This window comes from Dreissena polymorpha, chromosome 9 (assembly GCF_020536995.1).
Source record: "Dreissena polymorpha isolate Duluth1 chromosome 9, UMN_Dpol_1.0, whole genome shotgun sequence".
Taxonomy (NCBI): Eukaryota; Metazoa; Mollusca; class Bivalvia; order Myida; family Dreissenidae; genus Dreissena; species Dreissena polymorpha.
In genome coordinates this window covers 93,861,189-93,888,997 of record NC_068363.1, presented here as the reverse complement: position 1 = coordinate 93,888,997, position 27,809 = coordinate 93,861,189, and the positions used below count along the sequence as shown (strand labels likewise).

General features: G+C 37.0%; 3 protein-coding genes across 4 annotated transcripts in view; 1 reads left to right on the top strand and 2 right to left on the bottom strand.

The window, feature by feature from the left end:
- LOC127844952 (target of rapamycin complex 2 subunit MAPKAP1-like) overlaps positions 1 to 17,275 on the bottom strand; it is a 567,740-nt gene extending 550,465 nt beyond the window's left edge. Inside the window, exon 1 of one of the 2 annotated variants that reach the window (XM_052375523.1) lies at positions 17,205 to 17,275. The gene's annotated coding sequence lies outside the window, so the exon portion shown is untranslated. The remainder of the gene's footprint in view (positions 1 to 17,204) is intronic. The other variant, XM_052375525.1, reaches the window with a different exon arrangement.
- Positions 1 to 27,809, top strand: part of LOC127844954 (uncharacterized) — a 345,343-nt gene that overhangs the window by 277,318 nt on the left and 40,216 nt on the right. The window lies entirely within an intron of this gene.
- The window catches only part of LOC127844958 (target of rapamycin complex 2 subunit MAPKAP1-like), a 153,440-nt gene that overhangs the window by 124,913 nt on the left and 718 nt on the right, over positions 1 to 27,809 (bottom strand). The window contains exons 2-9 of the mRNA XM_052375545.1: positions 23,261 to 23,349; positions 15,481 to 15,570; positions 14,460 to 14,722; positions 13,975 to 14,106; positions 12,513 to 12,619; positions 11,683 to 11,867; positions 10,776 to 10,913; positions 9,027 to 9,160 (exon numbers count right to left, since the gene is read on the bottom strand). The gene's annotated coding sequence lies outside the window, so the exon portion shown is untranslated. The remainder of the gene's footprint in view (positions 1 to 9,026; positions 9,161 to 10,775; positions 10,914 to 11,682; positions 11,868 to 12,512; positions 12,620 to 13,974; positions 14,107 to 14,459; positions 14,723 to 15,480; positions 15,571 to 23,260; positions 23,350 to 27,809) is intronic.

The window sequence follows — 27,809 nt, the reverse complement described above, 5'->3', positions numbered from 1 at the left end:
CTGTGTGAACTGTACACTACTATGCTTGAAAATCTGTGTAAAAAAGCTAACTCACAAACTGGTAATTTCGATCGATACCACCCATTACCAGTAAACTGTTTTTCTCTCACGATGTATGTTAAACCAAACATGGAACATATAGATGCTATAGCCAAAGCTGCGTTCTCATTTTTGTTTTCAAAAGAAAAAGAATCATCTCTCGTGTTCAGCGACATAGACTTGAGGGCTCATTTGCCTGAAGCTGCAAAGCAGTTCGCACTAGATTCGGGATTATTATCTGAAAGAAAAGGTAAAAAACGTACTGATCAGACAGTGTCGTTTGTCCATAAAACAATCCAGGAATTCCTCACTGCTTTTCATATCCATGGGAATGCAGACGTTATTGATGGCGTCATTTCCGGGTATCTCAAATGCCATGACAATTCATATCTAGACATATCTCAAATGTTTATATTCCTGTGTGGCTTCAACATTTCTGCAGCGAATAAACTATCTGCACTGATGAATGATCTCGACATTAATAGCGATTATCACCGTGATTTTCAAAACTGCATCCTCTCGGGTTATAGGGAGGCTGTAGCCAACAAGAACACTCCAATACACCTACATCTGAGTCACTTTGATTTCAACTACAGGAGGGAAAAAGATTTAATCCAAATCTGGGCACTGAACACTTCACGGGCTCGATCTTTACGTGTTTTCTCTAACGACAAACTTTTAACAATACGTTCACAAGACGCGTCGTCTTCCCGTTGTCAGGGACCTGGGCCTGTTGCCTTACCTGCACGTAAGGATCATGAGGTCTCTACACGAGACGACGAGGAACAATTCAGATCGTCTGAATCTGGTATCGAGATAGACTTGTCATCGTGTCACAACCTCGAACTGCTACTGCTCCGACCCAGTCGATATACATTGCAACCACATGCGCTGGTGGGACTGAAGAAGTTGACACATCTGGAGATAGATTGTGAATTTGAAGCGCTCGACTTGTCACATTATGAACACATACAATCAATTAAACTTAACCATAAAGTAACTTTATTACCACTCTCTCTTAATAATTATAAGACTCTTCAACGTATTGAAATACTTACAACATATGATGGACTTGATTTGTCACTGTTCGAAAATTTAAATTCTTTAACTATCAACAATAATGTGAAAGTGTTACCGAAACCGCTTCTCGTACATAACAAACTTACTCACATTGAATTGCATGGGTTTGATTTCAACAGTGTCGTTCATACATGGTGTCTACTTAACGGTGCTGATCCAGTGACATGTGCAGACTATACTCCAGTACTCCACTCCATAGAATACATTGGATTAACTAATAGTGAAGTCAATGCCTCCACCTGGCTACGCAGTCTGTTTAGCACGATGTTGACACTAGATCATAAGGTGACGTGTAACCTTATGTTGAAGGTTTCAGTTGCGGAGTATTCAGTCATTAGGTCCGGAGCAACAATAATAACGGATGTAAACAATACATGTACAATCACTGTTCATAGAGATATTACTGGTCTAGGGGAGACTCTACACGGTCTGAATGTAAAGCATCTGAGACTGCATTGCAATTATGAGTTCTCTAGGTTAAGAACTGGTTTGAATGAGCATAATGGACCTCATGTACCGTTACTGTCACGATCACTAACATACCTCTCACAGCTGGAAACGCTTGCAGTGTATTCTGATTCACATGAATATATCGACCTACAGCTTCCTCCATCATTGAAGTATTTGACTGTCCATTATGATGTTTTGTCTCCATCAGGACTTCGCCAACTGATGAACACACTGTCTGGATGCACTCAATCACTTGAGTGTAGGTTGGAATTCGCTTGTGTTAAAATTGAGTATTATCGCGTGATTGAGGATGATCGCTTGATGAAGATCAATAATATTCCACCAGAGGAATACATTCCCATCCAACAGGAACTTGACGCTCTAGAGCACGTTGAAGTGAAACAATTTAGAATTTATGACCGGACACCTGACACCGACTGTGAGTCTTCTGCTGCCTGGTCTGTACGTGACAGTGTTGCTGATGATGGTGATTATGTTAACAATATCATAGATGATGAGTTTATTAAAAGCACTATGTACTTGAGATCCATGTTTAATTACGGCATCAATCGCATATCAATTGGACTTCAGATTAATTAATGTACCACCTTGACCTAGTGAAGTGATACATGCGACATACAATTGATATTAACTTGTTGATTGTGTCAATAATTGAAAACATTTTTACATATCTAAACAACAGAACAGCAACACAATTTGATTTTTACAGTAAATTGACTCTGATGCCAATGTGATTGTCGATCAATTATGTTAAAGATCAAACCATGAACTAAAAAAGTATTACACGTGACTGTAGGACACCAATTTGATATGTATATATTATGTATATAAGTGTGATACATTTTCCGAACAGTATGTTGCATCTGCAAAATTGATTGCATGCATACTTGACTGGTTACAGAGTATTTTAATGTGTATTCAATTCTTGAAACGAGGCTACGAGTTTACATTCCTAAATGATTCCCGTATGCCTATCATGACTTAATGCCATTTCTTATTGTTAATGTTGTTGTCATGATAATGATAATCTAATGCACATGTTAGGATTTCAGTCGAGTTGTTCCTAATTTAATTGTTTCCGACGATGTTGATAATGTTGATTTTAATGATAATATGAAAAACAGACGGAACAATAATGAATACGACAACAATGACGATGTTGATATTGTTTGAGCTGCCACAGGTAATGATGATGATGATGAGGATGGGAATGTTGATGATGATGACGACGACGATGATGATGAGAAGGATGCTACTGCTGCTGCTTCTGTTGTTGCTGTCGCTTTTGCTGCTGATTATGTCTCAATAAGACTATGGATTTGAAACAGTACAGTTAATATTTATAAATATAAATAAGTGTAAAACAAACTCCAAGTCATAACATGCCTAGACATGTACAGAAAAAGGCAAATTTTAAAATTCCCCCCAAACACATTTTATTGGGAAATCAAGACATTCTAATAGGCATACCTGGTTACAATTAAATGGGCTGTAGAAAAGCAACACATTTAAAACAAATTAAAAAAGTATTGTTGCAAAGAAGACATTTCCACCTTCAAAGAACTTCAAAATCATTTATATTCGTCGGCATTCAATTCGTGGTATAAAAAAAAGACTTGTATGGACACGTATAAACCATTGATTTCTGATTTCGGAAAAAAGCACGAATTTGCCTAAGCCATTTTCCAAATGTATTTGTGTTAAGTTTGTGGACTTAAAATCAACCCACAAAATCAACGAAAATAATTTCCCACTAATACTAATGATTAAACAATAAACAGTATTTAAGTTTCACATCAATAAAGAATCCCGCTTCTTCATCAACTTCTTGTCTCTGTTGGCAACGTATTCCTTCCCTACAGGACTCAACCTGAGCTCCAGTATGTTGTTAAACTTCTGTACAATCTCATAACACACTGCAGTGTCTGCCTCAAAGTCGCGGTGTTTGAACTCGTGCCCATTGAAGTAGGCAAGACGGAACACTGATTTACCTGCACAACAGAAACAGAGATATAATATGAATGGATGAATAGTATATCTTGTGATTGTTCTGTTGAAGTTGTAACGAGTTTCTTAGCTATAAGAGGCTTGCGGAAATATATATGCAGGCCTAATGGAGTTGGAGTGTTGTAAGACTGTCATCATTGTTGTATATAATCATCATCATAATCATCATCACTACAACTACCACCATCATCATAATCACCATCACTACAACCACCACCATCATCATAATCACCATCACTACAACCATCACCATCACTACAACCACTAACATCATCATAATCATCATCACTACAACCACCACCATCATAATCATCATCACCATCACTACAACCACCACCACTATCATCATCATATCCACTATAATGATAATCTTCTTCATCATCACTACCACCACCACCACAATCATCATCAGCATCACCCCCACAACCATAAAACTCACCACCACTGTCACCAATCCATCATTATCATCATCAACACCACCATCATAATTACTATCACCAACATTATTATTATCATCAACACCATCACCACCATCATTACCATCACCAACACCATCACCATCATGATCAAAGCAATGAGGCGATGACATGTCAGAGTAGAATTGAGCTTGTCAGAGTACCTTGATAAAGTTTTACTCAAGTCATAATAAACATGATATAAAAGCTATTAGTTTGAAAAGGGGGCATAACTTGAGCAATTTTTAACAGAGGGCGGTGACAATTACTCATACACACGCTCATTAAATAAGGAAGAATGCATGCATGTTTGAATCTTGTATGTTAAAAAGTGCAGTGGTACTGTCAAGGAACAGTTTGTGTGTAGGGATAGAAACAATCGTTGCAAAAATTACCTCAGATTGTTTACAAATGCATGCCTGTTCATCTATATAGTTTTTTATGCAAGTCTGCTCATAATCTGTCAAGCCTGAAAACCAAAAACCAAACAATCAGTAAATTACCCCATCTTTCTCCTCAAAGATATCACATGATGCAATGTTATCAGCGTCGTATGTGACCGCCTTCTGTCGGAAGATTCTCACACTGCTTGAGCAAGACTCAACAGATAACATACAGATCACCACAAGCATGGAATACCCATGTGATTTAAAGGTACAAACACCGCCATCCCGTTTTATCAACTAATAATACATGCATTTAAATAATAACGGGACATACAACATGTATTTTGATAGGATTTAAAACTTGTTGGCTTTGTTTGTATCCAAAGATTCTGGGAAAATGGGGCTTAATGCAGTTTGCACATGCTTATCAGGGGCGACACTTTCCCCATGGACAAGTTGTTTGCTTAGTCTAGAAGAAACTTCCTTGTAACCAAAAATTCTATAAACGCGTAAAATATTGACATTGGAAAGGAGAAAATAAGATGGCATAAATGTCGTACAGAGCTGCACCTTCTGTTGGTTCTCAGTTTGTTCATTCTGGGAAATCTGGGTATAATTTCAGTCCGCACAGGCTTATCATGGACAACACTTTCGACTTATGAGATATTTTTAGCTTAAAGAAAGTATCTTCTTAGCGAAAAATCAAGTTAAAGCGAAAAGTGTTGTCCCTGATTAGCCTGTTTGGACTTTAAAGGCTAATCTGGGACAACACTATGCACATGCATTTAGCCCTGATTTCCAAGAATGAGAATCCCTAATCCCTAGCGCAAGCTGTAAATGCCTCACCTAACGGCACCTCTGTGTTGGTCCTCAGTTTGTGCACCATGCTGACCAGGTAGGACTTGTAGTGGTGACTCGTGAGGGACTTGGTCATCTCTGAGGACCTGCCATTGTCAATTTCTGTGGGGTCACCTCGGGAACCTGTGGACAAGGGGAAGGCGAGAAACGTTTGTAGACATAACACACTGTCACACATGAGCCCTGCTCTGTGAAATAAGGGTTAAATGCATTGGCGTAAAGTTGTCCCTGATTAGCCTTTGCAGTCCGCACAGGCTAATCAGGGATGACACTTTCGGCCTTAACTGGAAAGAAAAGACTTCATTTAAAACATAAGATTCTATAAAAGAGGAAAGCTCTCCTCAGACTGCACACACTTATCTTGCACATGCATTAAGACCAATTTTTCAAAAAACAAAGACTTATCATTGTCCACTTCTGAGGCTTCACCTCAGGAACCTGTGGCGGCAGAAAGGTGAGAAACGTTTGTAGACACAACATATTGATTCTTTGAATCAGACACCATACTGGTTCTTGGTGTTTGTTTCTTACAATGAGCGATGGTATGAGCATAAAACAATAAATATGAATTCTATCATTTCTAAAACCCTACCGATATCTGTTTATGGATAACAAATGTTAAATCAATACAGTGTTCCTACATTTAACATTATCTAATATTATCTATGATTTTGCGCAAATTACAATATATTTTTATTTGTTCAGTGTCCAAACATTAAGAGTCACAAAAAAGATTTAATCAGAAGGCTATCGCACAACTGTTGCTACACGACACATGAGCCTCGCTCTGGAAAAACGGGGTTTTATGCAAGTGTGTATAATATCGTCCAAGATTAGTCTATGCAGTCTGCACAGGCAAATCTAGGACGAAGCTTTCCGTCTTGACAGGATTTTCATTTTCTAAAGACTTTCTTTTAAAAGAAAAATAAAAAAAGCGGAAAGTGCCGTCCCTGATTAGCCTGTGCAGACTGCTTTTCATCTCAACTGGATTTTCATTTACAAAAGAATTCATTACAACAAAAAACATAAAAAACTGAAAGTGTTTACCCTGATGAGCATTAGCAGTCTGCTCAGGCTAATCTGAGACTACACTTCAAGACATGCATTAAGCCCCGTTTTCCCAGAGCGCGGCTAATATGTTTTTGAAAGTCTTACTGTTTTCTCGGACCAACACAAACTCCAGGGTATCCATGCTGGCCAGGTAACACTCCAGAGCAATTGACACCCCGGGCACAGATCAATTGACACCCCGGGCACAGAGTCCTTCTCCAGGTTATAACACTGACCTGAAACAGTGAAATAAAGCTCTTTAACATAGCCCTGGTTGCTGTGGGGTAGTCGATATGGTGTATGTCTAGCAACTGGGAAGTCATGGTTTTCATCCCCACTGTTGGAGCCCTCTTTAGATCTCCCGCAAAGACACCACATACTGGTTCTACCCAGGAAACCAACTCCAGAGCATTTCAATAAGCGGTATGCTTTTTATGCAATCAAGCTAAAATAAATAGGTTTAACCCATTTATGCCGAGTGGACTCTCCCATCCTTCGAAATTGGATCAATTTATTTCCAAAATTAGAGATGTCTGGTATATAAATTTCTTTTTTTTTATAATATTTTTCACAGAAATTCCTTTAAGCAAACAGCGTAAACCCTAATGAGACGCCGCATAATGCGGCGTCTCATTGACTTTGCGTCAATTAAATGATTGGGTTATTTCCTGTATTTGCATTCAGTTTTATCCTGCCCGTTATGCACTAGTTAATTAAGGCCATAACAGTATACTTGGTGAGGGCCCCTTTAATTGATTTAAAGCCCCTATAGCGCTCAAAATAAACGGAAAATAAACGGAAATTTCGTAAAATATTTCGTAAATAAAGTTAACACTTAGACAATCATAGACAATCAGTGTTCCTTATAGCAATAGCCAAAATGTCAACGCTAGATATGTTCTGGTAACTTTTATTTTACAAGATAAAAAATGCACTTTTATATTTTTGTGTGGCACAATATATTCCATTTTAATTTACCGCAACAATATCTATGCATACGACACGGGAACACTTAAATGGAACACAGCGAATTTTTTGTCCAATTGGGAAAAGTACCCGTACCGGGTCAATTGCGAAAAATCGAGTCGTGAAAACCTCAAAATTGGGAAAAATCGAGTCGTGAAAACCTCAAATTGGGAAATTGGTGTATTTGATTTTTTGCTCCCAAATACTTTAAAATTGATAACTAAGCTGTCAATATTATATTTACCTAGGGTCAAGCCATAGAGCTGCAAAGGAAACTAACTAAATGTTGCATTTTCCAAAAAAAATTGGGAAAGTGCAGTTTACCGTTTCTTTATAAAGAAGGAAAAAAATCGTTGGGAACATGAACATGTGTTGAATATATTGTACCACAAACAAACAATAAAGAGCACTTTGTATCGTGTTAAATCTATGTTACCAGACCCCATCTCGTGTTGAAATTTTGGCTATTGCTTTTAGGAACACTGATTGTTTATGTTTATTTTACGCAATATTTTACGAAATTTATGTTCATTTTAAGCGTTATAGGGGCTTTAAATTACTCCCAGTACTGGACCAACTATATTTATCACAACGATATTAAACTGTGAACAAATTAATGTACAGAGTCATTTTAAAATCTCACAATGAATGACATAGTTATGGCCCCGACAAGCTCATTTATGGCCATTTTTGACTTTTGAACTCCAAGTGTGACCTTGACCTTGGAGATATCGACTTACTTCTTTCGCATGACACACCGTCCAATGATGGTGAACAAATGTGCCAAATGATTTTAAAATCTCACAATGAACGACATAGTTATGGCCCGGACAAGCTCATGTATGGCCATTTTTGACCTTTGAACTCAAAGTGTGACCTCGGCCTTGGAAATATCGACTTTCTTCTTTCGCATGACACACCGTCCAATGATGGTGAACAAATGTACCAAATCATTTCAAAATCTAACGATAAATGACATAGTTATAGTCCGGACAAACTTTTGACTTTTAAACTCAAAGTGTGACCTTGACCTTGGAGATATCGACGTACTTCTTTCACATGACACACCGTCCAATAATGGTGAAAAAAGTACCGAGTCATTAAAAAATCTAACGATACATAACATAGTTATGGTCCGGACAAACCCATATTCATACTTGACCTAGACATCATCTGGATACAACTTATGACCAAGTTTGGTGAAGATCGGATGAAATGTTAGGGACAGACCGATCAACACAGTGACTCCTATATAGCCCCCATTACCAAGGGTCTGGTAGGATGCAAATGGGCATCTCCTATATTGGTTTCCTACAAACTATTGTTTCTGTACTAATTTAAACACATGCAGACATTGGTTCCTACGTTATTTTGACAACCCAAACAATTGTTCCTGTCTTGTTTTGACAGCCCGGACATTGGTTCCTTCGTTTTATTTACAGCCCAGACATTGGTTCCAATATTATTGCTTCCCCGGACACTCGATATGAATTGGATTACAATATGGATAAGTTAGATACATTTAATTGTTGGCTAAATTTGAGGTGAGAACCTATCATCGGCATATACTTTGTTGTTAAGTTCGGAATCTAATGGTAGGAACAAATGTCTGGGGTGTCAATATAATAAAGGAACAATGTATTGGCTGTCAGAAAATGAAGCTGTGTCAAAAATTAGCGTAAGAACCATTGCCCAAAGACCCCTATACATGTACCATAATCAGCAGATCAGTCCCACCAGGTCCTGAATCTTGGCACTGGAAACCACAACGGACATCGGGTACGACCAGTCCTCTGCGCCGGCCATTGTGAGGAAGATTTTTTTCTTTGTTGGTACTCCTACACTGGCCTGAAAGTATTTGATCCTCTCTTTGAGAAAAAGGGAGAGAAAACCAGTGATGATAACGAGTAAATTCAAAAACTATTATCAAAAACAGATAGTTTAACGTGTAGGTTTTGTGAGTCAAGAAAGGTCGTAAACTGATTCCAAATAGGTTGGATGTGTTGGCACTCCAATAATTGAATGTTCTGTAATTTCAATATATTCATCACAGTTCTCATAAGTAAGAATTGGATAGTTAGCATTTGCGAAAAAAAATTATTGGTCTCGATAATTCTATTTACGTATTTGTACTGGAAATTACAAAGTGTGATGTTGATTGTTGTTTTCGTAGACTAATTCGTGTCCATTGTAGTTCATGCTTTTAAAGTATACATTTTTTTTCGAACGTGAATGCTTTGATGTTATTATGTTTCATTTGTATTCCGTATTATAGATTTATTAATTGAGGTTTTGTTTAAATTGTTTTCCAAAAATATGGTTACAATGGTTAACGTGTTTTTTCTGTTTATATGATGTGATATGTGATGGTATACTTCATTAATGTTAAATACAAAATGAAGTTTCTTATATAGATATCTCACACAAGTAATACATAGTATTGAAGTCATATACGTCGTGTATTCGGTAATCACAAATTTATGGAAATACTTTACGCTATTCTTACCCATTCTTTACCAAAAAATTTTTTATTGTGTTACTTTGTTTATTTTATTCCATAACATTGTTTTGCTTTAGTTTTTGTATTGTTACATAGTTTTGACTTGACAAGTCAATACTGCATTATAGGGATATATATATGTATATACAAACTGGTATTTGTTTTATTATAAATAAGAAAGTAACATGCACACATTAAAAGTTCCCCCACAGTTGTCTGCTATTTTCTGACAAAACAATATTCATTTACTGTGATTTCAGGTCTCTATCATACGTTTGACGTACCCGGCTTTGGCAGAGCTAATAAACAAACTTATGTCAGTTAATTTGATACCCCCAAGCTTATTATGATGATATGGTTTTAAAACAAGAGGACATGTGAATTCACGAACAGCAATTGTTTAAGACTTGACCTGATAGAAGTCACAAACTTAGAAAAATACCACTAGCATAGACCTTTATTAACACGACGGGTGTCCAAAGGACAGGTATGCCCCTACATTCCATTTTTTAAACTTTGTCTATGTCAAACATAACTTGTTTATAACCAAATTTGACTTTTGACCTCTGTATGTGACTTTGTCATGACATAGTTGATACATGCGACATTTAGTCGCCTTTTGTTAGTTATTTATAATTAGTTGTTTCAAAATAGAAAAATTAACCCCGTTTACGCAGAGCACCGCTCAAATGTGTCACGTGCATTAAGCTCTTAACTTTTTAGATTTGTATACCTCTATTTAACGTGTAAACAATTTATTATAAAAAAACGGGGCACATATAAATCAACTCAAACTAACGTTGTTGCCCCATTTTGTCAATTTAAAGTCTATACATAAATTCATTCTATATACCAGGAAGATATATCACCCGTGACTTACGAGAATGCTTTTGATGCCTAAAGCATACATTGAACTGTTTAAGAATCTATTACTTGAATATATAGATTATAACACTCAATTACGTGATAGACTTGCCGCTGATAACTTGAATGGGTAATCGACTAGAAGAACGTTCCGTGTCTGGTAGAGAAACTTGCCATCACTGAACACAGCGTCCTTGGTCGATAAGGCTGCGGAATCTGCATCCCTAAGACGGCAATCTGAACACAGCTATAGGATGAGTGACAGATACATATTAAACCATAAGTAAATTTACCATGTATTTTGGAATTCCTTTGGTATAGGGTCTACAATATACATGTCTGTTAAAGAATATTGTTGACACTGCTCTGCATTTACAATTTTCTGAAATTAATTTTGTTCACTTTTTAAAACCATTATTATATGGTTTTATTAAAACCACTGCATCATGCAGGGTTTTTTTTGGCCCGATTTTATAGCCGAATAACGGCTATGTTCCCAGTGGCAAAAGGTATACTTTTTTCCCAAAATTTGGAAAAAAAATCCAATTTTTTTTTTTTTTTTTTTTAAGAAGTGTCTGATGATTATTTTATCACAATTGTATTTCAATTACAAATAAAAAAAAGTACATAATAATGATTTATAAGATTTTGATCCTTTAATTTGAATAATACAGAGTTATATCAATATATATGGTTGTACTTAAGTGCCCATTTTCCAAATTTCTTGAAAATGCCAATAAAATTCTCAATTCCAAAGCAATGGGCTATCTTCCCAAAAAGGGGAAAAAACCCTGTCATGTGCACACAGCCGAAAGATGGTGATGTGTTAATCATCATATACCCTTCCCAATGACAAAGTAGGACCACATTCCGCTCTTTTGTCTTATTTTTATAGATAAATAGTCTTATCACATACGTTACCCAGTTAGTTTCACATTCTACCTATATCAATTAAAGTACTGAAGACCACACATGTGTGAGTTGCACAGCATGACACTGTAATTACCTCCCTAGCTTGCCTGTGGTTTAGTACTATCCGCCTAAGAGTCCTCTAATATTCCCTTCCCACTGATTCTCTCCAGCTTGGTTCTCCATGCGGGGAGAGCTGCGTGTTGAGGAGCCGTCACTGTTGGGGTGGTTACTCACGTCGATAACGCTGTCTTGCTGGTCTCCCTTGTAAAACTTCGCCTCCTGAAAGACAGCACGAGTCAGATATTGCAGAGGAAAGGTTGGAGAAAGTGTTAAAAAAAGAGCTTGGTATGGTTCAAGTGTTAGGCCAACAACGGACTATGTAAAACTGGAGCTCCGAAACAAAGTGTTATCGTCCAAGTTCCAAAGTTTGCGCAGGGCCTAGTTTGCTAGAAATATAGTCAGTTCATAGGATTGACATATGTGACAGACATCATCGCAAACTGTGTGAATGGTAGACGAATTATGAATTGTTCCCCAATACTTCCTAATGCCATACAGCAACTCAAGACACAAAGCTTCTTCAGCAATTTACCAATTAGGCATCTCTCACCCTTTTTTTCACAAATTGAAATGTTATGAACACACTCTACCGCCTAGTTAGCTATGGGCATATAACGATTGATTGTGTTGATCAATGGGCATAACAAATGTTTGCAAATAAACACTTCATGGTGAAGACATATTTTAATGTTTCAACTAAATTGCATGAATTGTTTATTTAGTTTGATCGATAATCTTTTGCTGACAACCAACTAATAGAGTGATTCCAATACACTCCTTCCTGCTGGATATAAATACAAATGTAGAATGAATATTTTTTGTTTCACTGAATTCCTATATTAAAGTGTTGATAAATCCCAACACCTGGACCTGCATGCCATTTGTGGTCGCAGACTGGACTGGCTGTGACATGGAGGCCATTGTAGGCATGCTGTCACCAGCCAACACTGGATTGAAGCTGCCGATAACTCCTGAGTGCATAATGATTAAAAAGTTATTTAGTTTGATTCACAAAAATGAGTCTTAAAGTATAGGGCCTACAATATACATTACAATATACATGTCTGTTTAAGAATATTGTAGACAAATGGATGGCATTTACAAATTTGTTCAGAAATTAACTTGTTTTTGTTAACCATTATTAGATGGTTTTAATAAAACCACTGCTTCCTGTAAACTCAGCCGAAAGATGGTGATGTGTTGATCATCATGTACCTTCTCAATGACGAAATAGGACCACATTGCACTCTATTGTCTTATTTTTATACATTAAGAGTCTAATCTCATAAGTTACCCTGTTAGTTTCACATTAATTTCAATAAAAGTACTGTAGACCATACATGTGTGAGTTGAACAGTGTGACATTGTAATTGCCTACCTTAGCCTTCCTCTATGGTTTGGGACTATCTGGACACTGCAATTGCCTACCTTAGCCTGCCTCTATGGTTTGGGACTATCTGGACATTGTTATTGCCTACCTTAGCCTTCCTTGTGGTTTGAGACTATCTAGACACTGTAATTGCCTACCTTAGCCTGCCTCTGTGGTTTGGGACTCTATGGACACTGTAATTGCCTTCTTAGCCTGCCTCTGTGATTTGGGACTATATGGACACTGTAATTGCCTACATTAGCCTGCCTCTGTGATTTGGGACTATATGGACACTGTAATTGCCTACCTTAGCCTGCCTCTGTGATTTGGGACTATATGGACACTGTAATTGCCTACATTAGCCTGCCTCTGTGATTTGGGACTATATGGACACTGTAATTGCCTACCTTAGCCTGCCTCTGTGATTTGGGACTATATGGACACTGTAATTGCCTACCTTAGCCTGCCTCTGTGGTTTGGGACTATATGGACACTGTAATTGCCTACCTTAGCCTGCCTCTGTGATTTGGGACTATATGGACACTGTAATTGCCTACCTTAGCCTACCTCTGTGATTTGGGACTATATGGACACTGTAATTGCCTTCCTTAGCCTGCCTCTGTGATTTGGGACTATATGCACACTGTAATTGCCTACCTTAGGCTGCCTCTGTGATTTGGGACTCTATGGACACTGTAATTGCCTACCTTAGCCTGCCTCTGTGATTTGGGACTATATGGACACTGTAATTGCCTACCTTAGCCTGCCTCTGTGGTTTGGGACTATATGGACACTGTTATTGCCTACCTTAGCCTGCCTCTGTGATTTGGGACTATATGGACACTGTAATTGCCTACCTTAGCCTGCCTCTGTGATTTGGGACTATATGGACACTGTAATTGCCTACCTTAGCCTGCCTCTGTGATTTGGGACTATATGGACACTGTAATTGCCTACCCGAGTCTGCCTCTGTGATTTGGGACTATATGGACACTGTAATTGCCTACCCGAGTCTGCCTCTGTGATTTGGGACTATATGGACACTGTTATTGTCACCCGCTAACACAGGATGGAAGGTGCCGATTACTCCTGAGTGAAAAATGAATAATGTTATGATGTACTTTGTTCAGCAATATGAAGAACTCAAACAGAAAGCAACATGCTGATGAAAGAAATAGCTGCCGGAAAGAACACATTTTCTAAAAACAGATGCATAAATCATCAAGAGTACATACATTCGTCCTTATTTATTTATATGATAGTTTTAGGCCCATACAGTGCAATACATGTTATACATAGTTTGTGAACTTGTCAATATGTTTCTATGTCTTAAATGTATCTGAAGATTTAGACTTGCACAAGTTGCGAAAACTAACCCAAGATGAAAAAAAAGGGACAACATAATGTTACAAAACTGTTATTGACATTTTCTGCACACGAACCAATGCACATCTCCATATCAGGGCCCTGTTTCCCATCACCGCTAACAACAGCCAGGATGTTATTGGACATGGTGTTGTCCCATCGAAATGAGGGGACCAGAACTCTGTCGGTCTGCTTCCTGTTGGTCGTGCCCTCGTGGCTTACCTCCCTTGTCGCTTTCCAACTCTTTTCTCTGTTTGGAAAACCTTGGGGGTAATTTGGTGAGCTTGAAGTAGCATGTCTTGTCCGCTGCAGTGTGAGCGCCTTTGAGTTAAGCCACAAACTGAAATCCAAAACCTTGGCCGCATAAATATTACATATGAATTATAATTTTCAAATGGTACTCACCTATGTGCCTACAGATACCTATGTGTCTATGGGTACTCACCTATGTGTCTACAGATACCTATGTGTCTATGGGTACTCACCTATGTGTCTACAGATACCTATGTGTCTATGGGTACTCACCTATGTGTCTACAGATACCTATGTGTCTATGGGTACTCACCTATGTGTCTACAGATACCTATGTGTCTATGGGTACTCACCTATGTGTCTACAGATACCCATGTGTCTATGGGTACTCACCTATGTGTCTACAGATACCTATGTGTCTATGGGTACTCACCTATGTGTCTACAGATACCCATGTTGTATTTGAACCATGCTCTGGGAAGCGCCTGCTTAATGCATGTGCATTAAGTGTTTTCCCAGATTAGCCTTTGCATTTGCCTTGGTTTGGGTTAGGGTTACCTTGGTTTTGTCAGACGAGATCAATGAACTGCTGCTCTAGAAGCGCACTCAGCCCTTGCTCAATCAGGCAGTGAATATTGGAAAAATGATATAGTTTATGGTGATTGGGTATAAGATAAACATTTTTTAAACAGAGCTTGCAAGCCTTGTGCATAGAACAAACGCATCATTTTTATGTTATCCTGGCAACATTTACAAATAATACCAGTAAACTTTGACAACCATATGCCGTACCTGAAATGAGATGCTTGTATAATATAACAGAGATTTTGTTTTAATGCCATTTACCTGTGGATTGTTGGAACGTTGTAGTTGAAGACATCGTCAGATACTGGACCCTGGTCCCGTTCCATATCAACTCTGTTATCATTGACTTCCCTGAAAGGACGCACATTGATCATGAAGTAAGATAGCTGATCAAGATACACGACTGGTAAAACAAAGTGCGGAAAACAATGTTATTTGTCTACATCGAAATGATCTGAACAGAAGAAACGCCATGGTTTGATTTGCAGTTTTTTAATGGTCAAGACTAAACGTAAATCATGTAAATATATACTGATGAGAAGATAGGGTTTGATTGTGCCTATAAATGTACTGCAGACTTTTTTTTAAAGATTTTGATCGGTATTATACACTCTACTGGGTAACATTGCACATTCGACAGGCACTTATTTACTTGGGGGGGGGGGGCACAGGTGGGCACGTGTCACTATCCCTCTCTGCATCTTACCCCAATGCAATATGGGTGACTTACGTTTTATAAGTAAATGGAACAGTACATTTCCTGCAAATATGTGTGACCCTTGGCTGATCAGTATTTCTTATCCAACACCAAGGCCGTATGGCACCTATTAAGATAATAATCGCTAACAGAACACAATCATGTAGGGGTATTGCATGTACTACAAATGTGTGTGTGTGTATTTCAAAGTTCATTTACAGGTTCACCAGCCTCTTTGTAAAGTGCATCTATAGGGTGGAACTGCCCTTGTCACCTTTCAGGGGAATAATTTGATTTTGAGTCAAAGTGGGTCAAATTTACCTGGCTAGCTGGGTATTCGCCAAAGATATTGGTGGCTACAATACATGACCACGATTGATTCAGCGGGCCAGGTGTGGTTTCTACCGGAAATCAAGGATTTCAGTGTTAAGCAGATATTCACCGTAGCTATTTAATTCACAACAAAAAAGTATATTTTTACCCACTTGTTGCAATAAATATTGTTTTCAGATACTGTGCAATTATACTTTCAAACAATGCGATGAAAGTTGACACTCTAAAAAAATTAATTTCGTTAAAGAAGTTATTTTTTGTCAAGTTTAGCTATTGAAACTTTAATATTTCTCATGTATAATCTCCAGAAATGATCAACTTATCAATGTATACAGTTTCAGGAAACTATGTCATGACAACTATGTTTTATCGTAATATTTTATCAACAAGAGATGTGTTTGTCAGAAACACAATGCCCCCTACTGCGCCGCTTTGAAACAACATATCTATTTACCATTTGGCAGGTATAGAAATTATCTCCCTTTAAAGCTTGTTACTTCCCTTGGTTTGTTTTTTTACCTTTGACCTTGAAGGATGACCTTGACCTTTCACCACTCAAAATGTGCAACTTATGAGATACACATGCATGCCAAATATCAAGTTGCTATCTTCAATATTGCAAAAGTTATGGCCAATATTAAAGTTTTCGGACTGACGCACAGACTGACCGACCGACAGACAGACGAACTGACCTAGGCCCGTATCCATCAACCCATTCTTTGACTTAAGAATAAAGAATAGATTTACACCCAATAAAATTACCTCAGACTTTGCACATATACTAGCTAAAAATGGTGCTTATTGTATTGATATATTATATATTATTGCTTTTAACTGCCATGCTATACTTGACTTACTAGTACTTTAACCGCATTACCGTTTTCAAAGTATTCTACATTTTAACACTTAAGTCTAAGAATCGGTTGGGGAATATGGGCCCTGGGCTAAACCCTACCAAGGTCCGGACAACCACAGACGAGTATGTGATGCATGATTTCAATGTTGTCTATGATTGGTTCAAAGGCGACACACCGTGTCAACCGGAAGTTTGATGTTCATGCACATGTATGTGGTCTCCTGTGCCGGAACAGCCGTTGACGAAAATATGAACTCGAACTTCTTGGTGTCGGTAAGCCAAACACTAAAGAACAATTCAGTCTCATCACAGAGGGCACCTCCCTTTAAGTTAACAAGAGAAAATCCTCCATGATTTGAATGGATTATCTGTTTGCATTTATTTCCCTATTCGAATAGTTTAAATTTTTGTATATACAATGAAGACTATGGGTTAATAATGGCAAGTTGGGAAACAGAATATAGAACGGAGATATGTTTGTTACGAGTCAATACCTTTGCAGTGGTTGGGAAACAGAATATAGAATGGAGATATGTTTGTTACGAGTCAATACCTTTGCAGCTGTTGGAAAACAGAATATAGAATGGAGATATGTTTGTTACAAGTCAATACCTTTGCAGCGGTTGGGAAACAGAATATAGAATGGAGATATGCTTGTTACGAGTCAATACCTTTGCAGTGGTTGGGAAACAGAATATAGAATGGAGATATGTTTGTTACAAGTCAATACCTTTGCAGCGGTTGGGAAACAGAATATAGAACAGAGATATGCTTGTTACAAGTCAAACCTTTGCAGTGGTTGGGAAACAGAATATAGAATGGAGATATGTTTGTTACGAGTCAATACCTTTGCAGTGGTTGGGAAACAGAATATAGAACGGAGATATGTTTGTTACGAGTCAATACATTTGCAGCGGTTGACAGAGTATAGAACAGAGATATGCTTGTTACGAGTCAATACCTTTGCAGCGTTGGGAAACAGAATATAGAACGGAGATATGTTCGTTACGAGTCAATACCTTTGCAGCGGTTGGGAAACAGAATATAGAATGGAGATATGCTTGTTACGAGTCAATACCTTTGCAGTGGTTGGGAAAGAGTGGAAAAGTTTATTTCTGAGACCTAATTACTTGATTATAAGGCGGATGTACTATAAGATGGGGTCCAGACTTTTGCGTTGATTGGACCGTAGTTTGTATTAAGCTTATTATAAGACGGGAAAAAGATATCTGTCAAAGAGAGCTGTCACCATAGGATGACATATGCCCCACTTTTCCACATTTTTGTTAACCTAAACGCAAAGTATTTTTCCACATTTTTTGAAACCTAAACTAAAAGTGTGACGGAATTTCAGACGGACAGACAGACGGACAGTGCGATCACTATTTGCCCACCTTCGGGGACATAAAAATAAGTTAAAGACGTATGCATGTTTTTTAACATGCGGACATACGATAATGTAATCAGGAATCTGTAATAGGTAAGTATCGCCGGAAAACCAAATTCCCAAGTACTGAAACTAGTCATGAAATGATACTGTTTATTGGGCTAAACTGGAGATACAAAGAACCTGCAAGATCATTGGGCAAAAATGGTATCACATGCAATTCTGTTAGACAAACTTACATGTATTCTCTGTGCAATCTCATAATCATTTGTTATTCTATTGATGACTATGCAGATGAAGAGAAAGACTTTGATTCGTTTCAGCTTGACTGCCAAAAGAGAGTGTGAGCAGTTTTGTTTCATAATTATATTGTTTGTATTTTAAGATTAAAATACAAACCATTTCTCTGTATATCAGGGCACACAAATTCTCCTATATTTTGGCAATTCACAAAAGCATTCTTTCCAGCGCATTTTCTGCTAACAATCGGTTCACATACTCCTACACAAGGTTAAATAAAAAATAAAGTAATAACATGTAAATGTAGTCATCATTATAAATGTCTTACAAAAGGTAGAGTATTAATGCCATTTTATTAGAAGTATTACATAATTATGTCCAATTGCATATGTAATGTGAAAATAAGTGATACCCAGTGATTTTGTTACCTGGGATCCCTTGTCCTAGACTCACTAAAAAACTCTGAGGATGCAAAGTTTCGAAATATGCGAGTCCCAAAAATGCATTGAAATTTCTAAACAAGGGCTGTTTGTAAAACATGCATGCCCCCATATGGGCTGTCACTTGTAGTGGCAGCCATTGTGTGAATACATTTTTGTCACTGTGAACGTTGTCACGGTGGTGGTGGAGGTGGTGGTGGTGGTGGTGACGGCGATGGTGGTGGTGTACGGAAACCATTTTACTGTGTTGAGTCACCGTGACCTTGACCTTTGACCTAGTGACCTGAAAATCAATAGGGGTCACCTGCCGGTCATGACCAATGTCCCTTTGAAGTTTCATGATCCCAGGCCTAAGCGTTCTTGAGTTATCATCCGGAAACCATTTTACACTTAGGTCACTGTGACCTTGACCTTTGACCTTGTGACCTGAAAATCAATAGGGGTCATGTGCTGGTCATTACCAATGTCCCTATTCATGATCCCAGGCGTAAGCGTTCTTGAGTTATCATCCGGAAACCATTTACCTATTTCCAGTCACTGTGACCTCAAAACAAATAGGGGTCATCTCCCAGTTATGACCAATGTCCCTATGAAGTTTCATGATCCCAGGTGTAAAGTTTTTTTATGTTATTATGCGGAAACCATTTTCCTATTTCCAGTTAACCATTTTACTGCTCTAAGTCACTGTGACCTTGACCTTTGACCTTGTGACCTGAAAATCAAAAGGGGTCATCTGCCGGTCATTACCAATGTCCCTATGAAGTTGATCCCAGGCATAACCGTTCTTGAGTTATCATCCGGAAACCATTTTCCTATTTCCAGTCACTGTGACCTTGACCTGTGACCTTTGACCTAGTGACCTCAAAATCAATAGGGGTCATCTGCCAGTAATGACCAATGTCCCTATAAAGTTTCATGATCCCAGGCGTAAGCGTTCCTGAGTTATCATCCGGAAACCATTTTCCTATTTCCAGTCACCGTGACCTTGACCTGTGACCTAGTGACCTCAAAATCTATAGGGGTCATCTGCCAGTCATGATCAATGTACCTATGAAGTTTCATGATCCTAGGCCTATGCGTTCTTGAGTTATCATGCGGAAACCATCTGGTGGACGGACCAACAGACTGATGGACCGACATGTGCAAAGCAATATACCCCCTCTTCTTCGAAAGGGGGCATAATAAGGAGTATTTTATATGATAACAGGTCTGTGTCCACGGAAAATTGAGAGAAATTTACCATACATTATAGTTTGTTAAGGTACGATAACATCTATTTTAATTATGTGTTGATAAACCGTAATACAGTATTATGCATTAATGGTAAAATCTCATTACTGTGAAACCATTTATTTTCGACAGCACAAAATTTCTTCATTTTTATAAAAATGACGATTTCGTCAGCACTTAAATTTGCCGATTTCTGATTTTGAATTTTAAAAAAATGCGTCAGTCAATATCCGATTTGTGTGTAATACATATTCGCGATCAATCGCAGTTGCGAAAAATCGTACGAATGCGGGAACACACTTGAGAATCACTGCAGGAGGTGGGGCCTGTTTGTCACATGCCAATTAACTAATCTTTTGTTATCAAGGGACAGTAATGGACCCTCTTAATGTATGCCATTCACACTTTAATTGTTATGATTAGAGGACAAGTGGGATCGAATAACCGTTAACGAGTGTTTGTAACAACAAAGCCAATTGCCCATTAGTCTTTTTCTATTATTATAATTGCCATACTGATAACAATCGTAATTCTAGTTGGTATGATTTTTATTAAAATGCTGTCAATACCGTTTTAAAACTGTTTGTGTTATACGAAAGAGGTTCCAGTTTGTTAAGTGTTTTTTTTCAAATAAAATGCTTTTTTATTCTGATATCAACATTAAAATTATAAACTCTATGTGTGTGTTTGTTCTTAAAAAGTAAACTACCGGTATATAAATCAATAATGTCAATAATTTAAAAATAAATAAATTGATACATTTAAAATAGTAATAAGTGTGGTTAAACGCAAACAATCAAACAACAAACAGCAATTAAAATATTCTTTATTAATTTGTGATAAATACGCATGTTGATCACACATCGTCATCTTTTCATTTGGTTTATTTTCTTTCATCGGCATTCGCTGCGTGATGGCTAATATGCAACACCCCTGAAAAACACAATGCACCTAATGGGTAATAAAGTTATAAACAATTAGCGCTAATTCATTACCATTCTACATAAACGAAGTCAACGCATTCGATACAGCTGTACTGCACACGCGTTTTAAAGAAGTGTAACGTGTCAGTTAAGTACCTCGTGTAATCTACATCCCTTTGTGTCAAAACCGGATTAATCTTGATTACGAAACAGCAGTAAATGTGTGCATGGATTATGTTGGAATTTAATGCCTCATGTCTACGGTAAAGTTTTAAAATATTGTTCAACTTAGTGTTTGTTTTTGTTCAAACATAGAGCATGATTGTTCATTAGGATCTTAAATTCGCCGATCGGTCGACTGACGAAATTTATGAAAATTAATGCCTGACGATAAATAATGGTTTCACAGTATTTAGCAGTCAACATCAATCCGGTAATAGTTATATTTATTCTCAATAATACACATGTATGATAGTTAAGGCTATTACTGCAAACAGATTACCTAGCTTGAATAGATAAACTTTATTGACTAATGGAAGAAACTCAAGATAAACAAGAGGGCGATCAGGCGATCAGGCCCTAAGGCGCTCACCTGAAAGCCAAAAGAACTACCGTAGACTATTCTGAAAAAATGCAAGCTGATTCATGAAGATTATTTTTGACCCAAAAAAGTTACTTTTAACATGTTTATTTGACCTTGTGACCTAGTTTTTGAGCTCATATGACCCAGTTTCAATCTCTGCCAAGTTTCATGAAGATTGGCCAATAAATGTGGCTAATATAGTGTCAACAAGTTTTCACTTATTAAGCCATATAAGGACAACTGCCCCCCCCCCCCCCCCCCTGGCGGCCATGTTTTTCAACGAACCATAACCATTTTCAAACTCACCCGACCTATCGTTAGAACAAATGTTCTGATCAAGTTTAATAAAGAATGGATAATAAATGTGACTTCTAGAGTGTTAACAAGGTTTTACTACATAGCCATATAAGGAAAAATGCCACGCCCCCTTTCGTCCATGTTTTTTAACGCATCTCAACCATTTTCGAACTCAGCCAAGATATTATTAGTTCAAATATTCGTACCAAGTTTCATGAGCATTGGACCACAAATGTGACTTCTAGAGTGTTAACAAGGTTTTACCATACAGTAAAGCCATATAAGGAAAACTGCCCTGCCCCATGGTGACCATGTTTTTCATTCAACTGGAACAATTTTCGAACAGTCCAAGATATTATTGGGACACATGTTTTGACAAAGTTTCATGAAGATTGGACTAAAAATGGGACTTCTACAATGTTAACAAGGTTTTACTATAGCCATATAAGGAAAACTGCCACGCCCCCTGGCAGCAATGTTTTTCAACCAACCGGAACCATTTTCGAACTCATCCAAGATATTATTGGGACACATGTTCTGACAAAGTTTCATGAAGATTGGACTAAAAATGTGACTTCTAGAGTGTTAACAAGGTTTTACTATTGCCATATAAGGAAAACTGCCACGCCCCCTGGCGGCCATGTTTTTCAACCAACCAGAACCATTTTTGAACTCGTCCAAGATATCATTGGGACACATGTTCCGAGTAAGTTTCATGAAGATTGGACAATAAATGTGGCCTCTAGAGTGTTAACAAGGTAAATGTTGACGCAAAACAACGCACGACGGACAAAAGGCGATCACAATAGCTCACCATGAGCACGTTGTGCTAAGGTGAGCTAAAAACCAATAGACATTTATGATGAAGTGAAGCCGAGTAAAATCATTTTAATGGAAAAGACTGAAAGAGTTTATAACAATGTTTTTTTGCATCCCATTAAGCTAACGAACATTTTGCGTAATCGTTTATAACGTCACTATACAATGACAGATGACACATTCAATAGCCATGGATTCACTAAAACAAAGGTCTAAATCAATGGTTTATACCGTACCAGGATGAGTGATCGCAGTTTTAACCCGAGGGATCGCTCCCTTCCTCTTCTCCGTCCGAGTCCTTCTGGCCAAATGTGGCGTCCGACACCTAACAGGACACAGAAAACAAAATATGTCTTAAAAACAATATTTTGCGTTTTTTTTTGTTTTTTTTTAAATACGATTCTAAAACTGACATTTAAATATGTAATAATAATATTAATATTATAAAGTACTTAATTTGTACAAAGTGTTATATTATCTAATTAACTTCATATATATATATATACATATATATATATATATGTAATACGGCAAAAAATATAAACAAGTTGTACAAATTAAGTATTTTATAATATTTAATTATCTGGTTAAGAAAACCACATATATATATATGAAGTTAATACATTAATACATATATTCATATACATATATTCAGTGATATTTTTACAAATTTTCGCAACCTAGCAGTGATTCATTTTGAAATCTACATCAATGAGTCCCTGGGACTCGCATATTTTGAAACAATGGGTCAAAACTGAAAACAATGGGTCCCAGATTGTGTCTTTGTAAATTCGTTACAAATAATCCACTTAACATGATACACCTTAACGAGAGGCTCTTTCATGCAATTTTACAGCTAAAAACAGAAATAGGTTTATAGCAAGTAAAATCTTTATTTGTTTTACTTTTAATAACAACCAGTGAAACATATACATTGTAGCATCTTAAACAAAGCTATTTACATCTTTAACAGTTTGGACTGACTAGACTTTTAATAAATTGTTTATAATATTTTGGTCAAAATTAGCCCTTTCAAACAGTGTGACATCATACAATTTTTCCTTTGGTCAAAAGGTTTACAACTTCAATACAGATTTAGTGTAACAACAGTAATACTGTATGTAAGGTGTATAGCCTTCTCGCCTTGTTTTTTCTCCAAACAGGGAGAGCTTTTTCCACAAATTCATTACGGGCGAAATTGCACAACTGCACTCTCATGAGTTTGTCTTGTTTCCCTACAGTAAACCTGTTCATGAATTTGGTCAAGACCTTATTCTGTATAGAAATCCCCCTCTCACATCCTGCAGTATGAACAGCAGATGTCTGTGTTGTTATATGTACTTACATTCTACGTAACATAGGACGGAATACTGTACGATCTGTATCACTATTATGTATGTACCGTGTAAAAATAATGCTATTTATTTCAGAAATTGCAAATTTTCATTGTCACTTTAGAAAAAACAACACTGCTAAATTAATCCTGAAAAGTATAATAACATCGCTTTACTACATAAATAATAACTGTAACTGTCTGCGCTCACAACAGACGAATGAAAACTGTGTTTTCGCTGTTTATTCTTCATATTTAAACCACATGGTTTACATCGAGGCTGCGTTATCGATAAATATCTACACAGCGAGTATAAATTGTTTTTGAAAACCTTTTTCGGTCGCATTTTCTTTGCTTATCATACGGGAAAGCCAATTAATCGTCCAACAAACTTTTAATAAAACGCCGTAACTGATTGGATACTTGATATATTTCAACCAATCAAAATATGGTACTACATTCCCAATGTAGTAATGTGACTTCCGTTCTACTTTTTCAAAACGGTGTTGAACTGTGATTTGCTTATATCCACGAATTGTACTCGGTATCATGTACAACTTTGACGATGTTGAAAATCGGAGGTTTTAAACAATGCGTCCCGAAAACGCACATGTTTGAGAATGATGCGTCCCCAGAAAAAAACTTGCATCTGGCACGCGAGACGCACGGCAAAATGAATCACTGCCTAGTCCTGGGACTCGATAACTTGCAAATCTATGAGTCCCCGAATTGAAAGAACGAGTCCAAATATTAAACTATATATATATATATATATTTTAAGTTTCAATTCATTTTTGGGACTCACATTATTCGAAACTTTGCATCCCCAGAGGATTTTGTGAGTCCACGACACAGGACTCGCAGGTAAAAAAATACCTGTATATACATATATATTTATATATATATATTATACAGTAAACAAGGAGCAAAACTGTCACAAAATCAGGTTTCAATAAAAAAAGTCAGATAAAGGGAGACAGCTGCAACTCAAAATGTGCATTGCTACTGATTGTTCATCACAATTACCCCCCCCTGTTTCAAAATCAATCTGTTTTTCGACCCCGTGACCTAGTTTCTAACCCGGCCTCACCCATATTCGTACTTGACCTAGATATTGTCTAGATACCACTTCTGACAAAGTTACGTAAAGAACAGATGAAAACTATTTGAATTAGAGAGCGGACAACATGCTCAATGTTTAAAACGCACTAAGTGACCCTGTGACCTAATTTTTAACCCGGCATAACCCAAATTTGAACTTGACCTTGATATTGTCTAGATACAACTTCTGACCAAGTTTCCTACAGATCGGATGAAAACTGTTTGAATTAGAGAGCGGACAACATGCTCAATGTTTAAATCGAACTAAGTGACCACTTGACATAGTTTTCAACCCAGCATGACCCATATTCGAACATGACCTAGATATTGTATAGATACAACTTTGAACCAAGTTTCGTTAAGATCGGATGAAAACTATTTGAATTAGAGTGCGGACAACATGCTCAATGTTTAAAACCCACTAAGTGACCCCGTGACCTAGTTTTTAAACAGGCATGACCCATATTCGAACTTGACCTAGATATTGTCTAGACACAACTTCTGACCAAGTTTGGTAAAGATCAGATTTAAACTACATGTGTGTATTTGAATTAGAGAGTGGACAAGCTTGTTCTGCCCGCCCGAATTCGCCAATCTAATAACCAGTAAAAAAAAATCTTCTGAAAACCTGGTTAATAATAGTCAATGTCTCGGAGTTATATTTTTTGCTCTAATATATCGAGAAAAACAGCGGTAGCAAACATTTTTTTAATGAGAATCTCCCGAGATTTCACGGTCATACAGGTTTTTTTTCCCATTTTTTGGGAAGATAGCCCATGGCTTTGGAATTGGGAATTTTATCGGCATTTTCATGAAATTGGGAAAATAAATTCATTAGCCTTTTTACAAAATTTGATATAACTCTTTATAATCATTCAAATTAAAAGAAAAAAATCATATAATACTTTGTTAGAGTAATTGAATTAAAATTGAGAAAAAATACACAAAAGACTTCTTTCTAAAAAAAAAAAAAAAGTATATATTTTTTTTTTGGAAATTGGGAATTTTTGCCACCTTTTGGGAAAAAAGTATACTTTTTGGGATTGGGAACATAGCCGAATTTCGGCTATAAAATCGGGCCAAAAAAAACCCTGTCATATGACGTTATTTTTATTTTTAGTAACATACCATGTGCTCAAGTGTCTTCACTTCAGAATGGCATTTCCCAGTATTTTAAATTATTCTTGCTTCTTTTGTAAACAAATTAAAGTGTAAAATACAAACTCAAAGCAAACATTATTTAAAATTACCCGATTCACTTTGAAATCAGTCGTTTAATGCACCAGATTTAAGTATCACAAATAATAGCAGTCTTCGAAATTAGCACAGGCCCGATCGCCCGTTGCGAGTAAAATTACAGCCGGGCACATAAAAAAAATCACATTTGTGGCCCGTCAGGCATGTAAATTATTTAAGCCAATTGACAGTTTATAAAATAAATCATAAATTATTCTTGATATTTGCAAATCTATTTTTCAATTTTGCGAACAAACACCTTGCCGGAAGTTGTAAAACAATGAAATTCGATTGGTTTAACAACATGCACCTGCTTGCACACATCATCTTTATTGTTTTTACTGATGAAGTTCGGTCACATTCTGTTCTTATCGACATTTTCTCTAGACATTTATCGAGAAGATGCTTTTGAATCGATTATTTCAATCAAGTAATACGCTTCCGTTTTCGTCAATGTAAACAAATGTCATTGTCGACATAGAGGCTATGCAGTATCCTAGGTATGTTGATGGGGCTAAGCCCGATAAAGAACTTCCAAAATAGAAAATTGACAATGATTTAAAGAAAAAGGAAGCCAAGAAATGGTACGAAGACACCAGAGAAAGCTCTTTTCAAGAGCACTGGTGTAACGATCAACCGTCTTAATTCTAGTGACTGATTAGATGTCATCGTATTCACTACTATTGAAACAAATGTTCTGCTTTACTATGCGTGCATGTAAGTGTTAAAATGTTGTAATTTGTTTTATTTTTGGTTAAAAAAGTTTGGGCATGTATAAAATATGTTGGGCATGTAAAAAGTCTTAAGTAACTGGCCAACTGGTATGTAAATTTTCAAAGCTAATTTCGAAGACTGTAATAGATTTCATAAAAACAAAGTAATGTTTACAATTTCAGCAAAAAATGTCAAGGTCGATCTGTAAGTATCCAAATGAAAAACTCATGTGTCATGTGACAAAGCGACAATGGGGTAAAATTGTGATTTTCAGGCTGATGAGTTATTTTCATCTATTGTAAGATGCATTTGAAATATTTGAACCTTAAAATATGCCCTGATGCAGTAATTTATATTTATTCACCAATACATGTAGAAATGTATCCAAGAAAATGAACTTT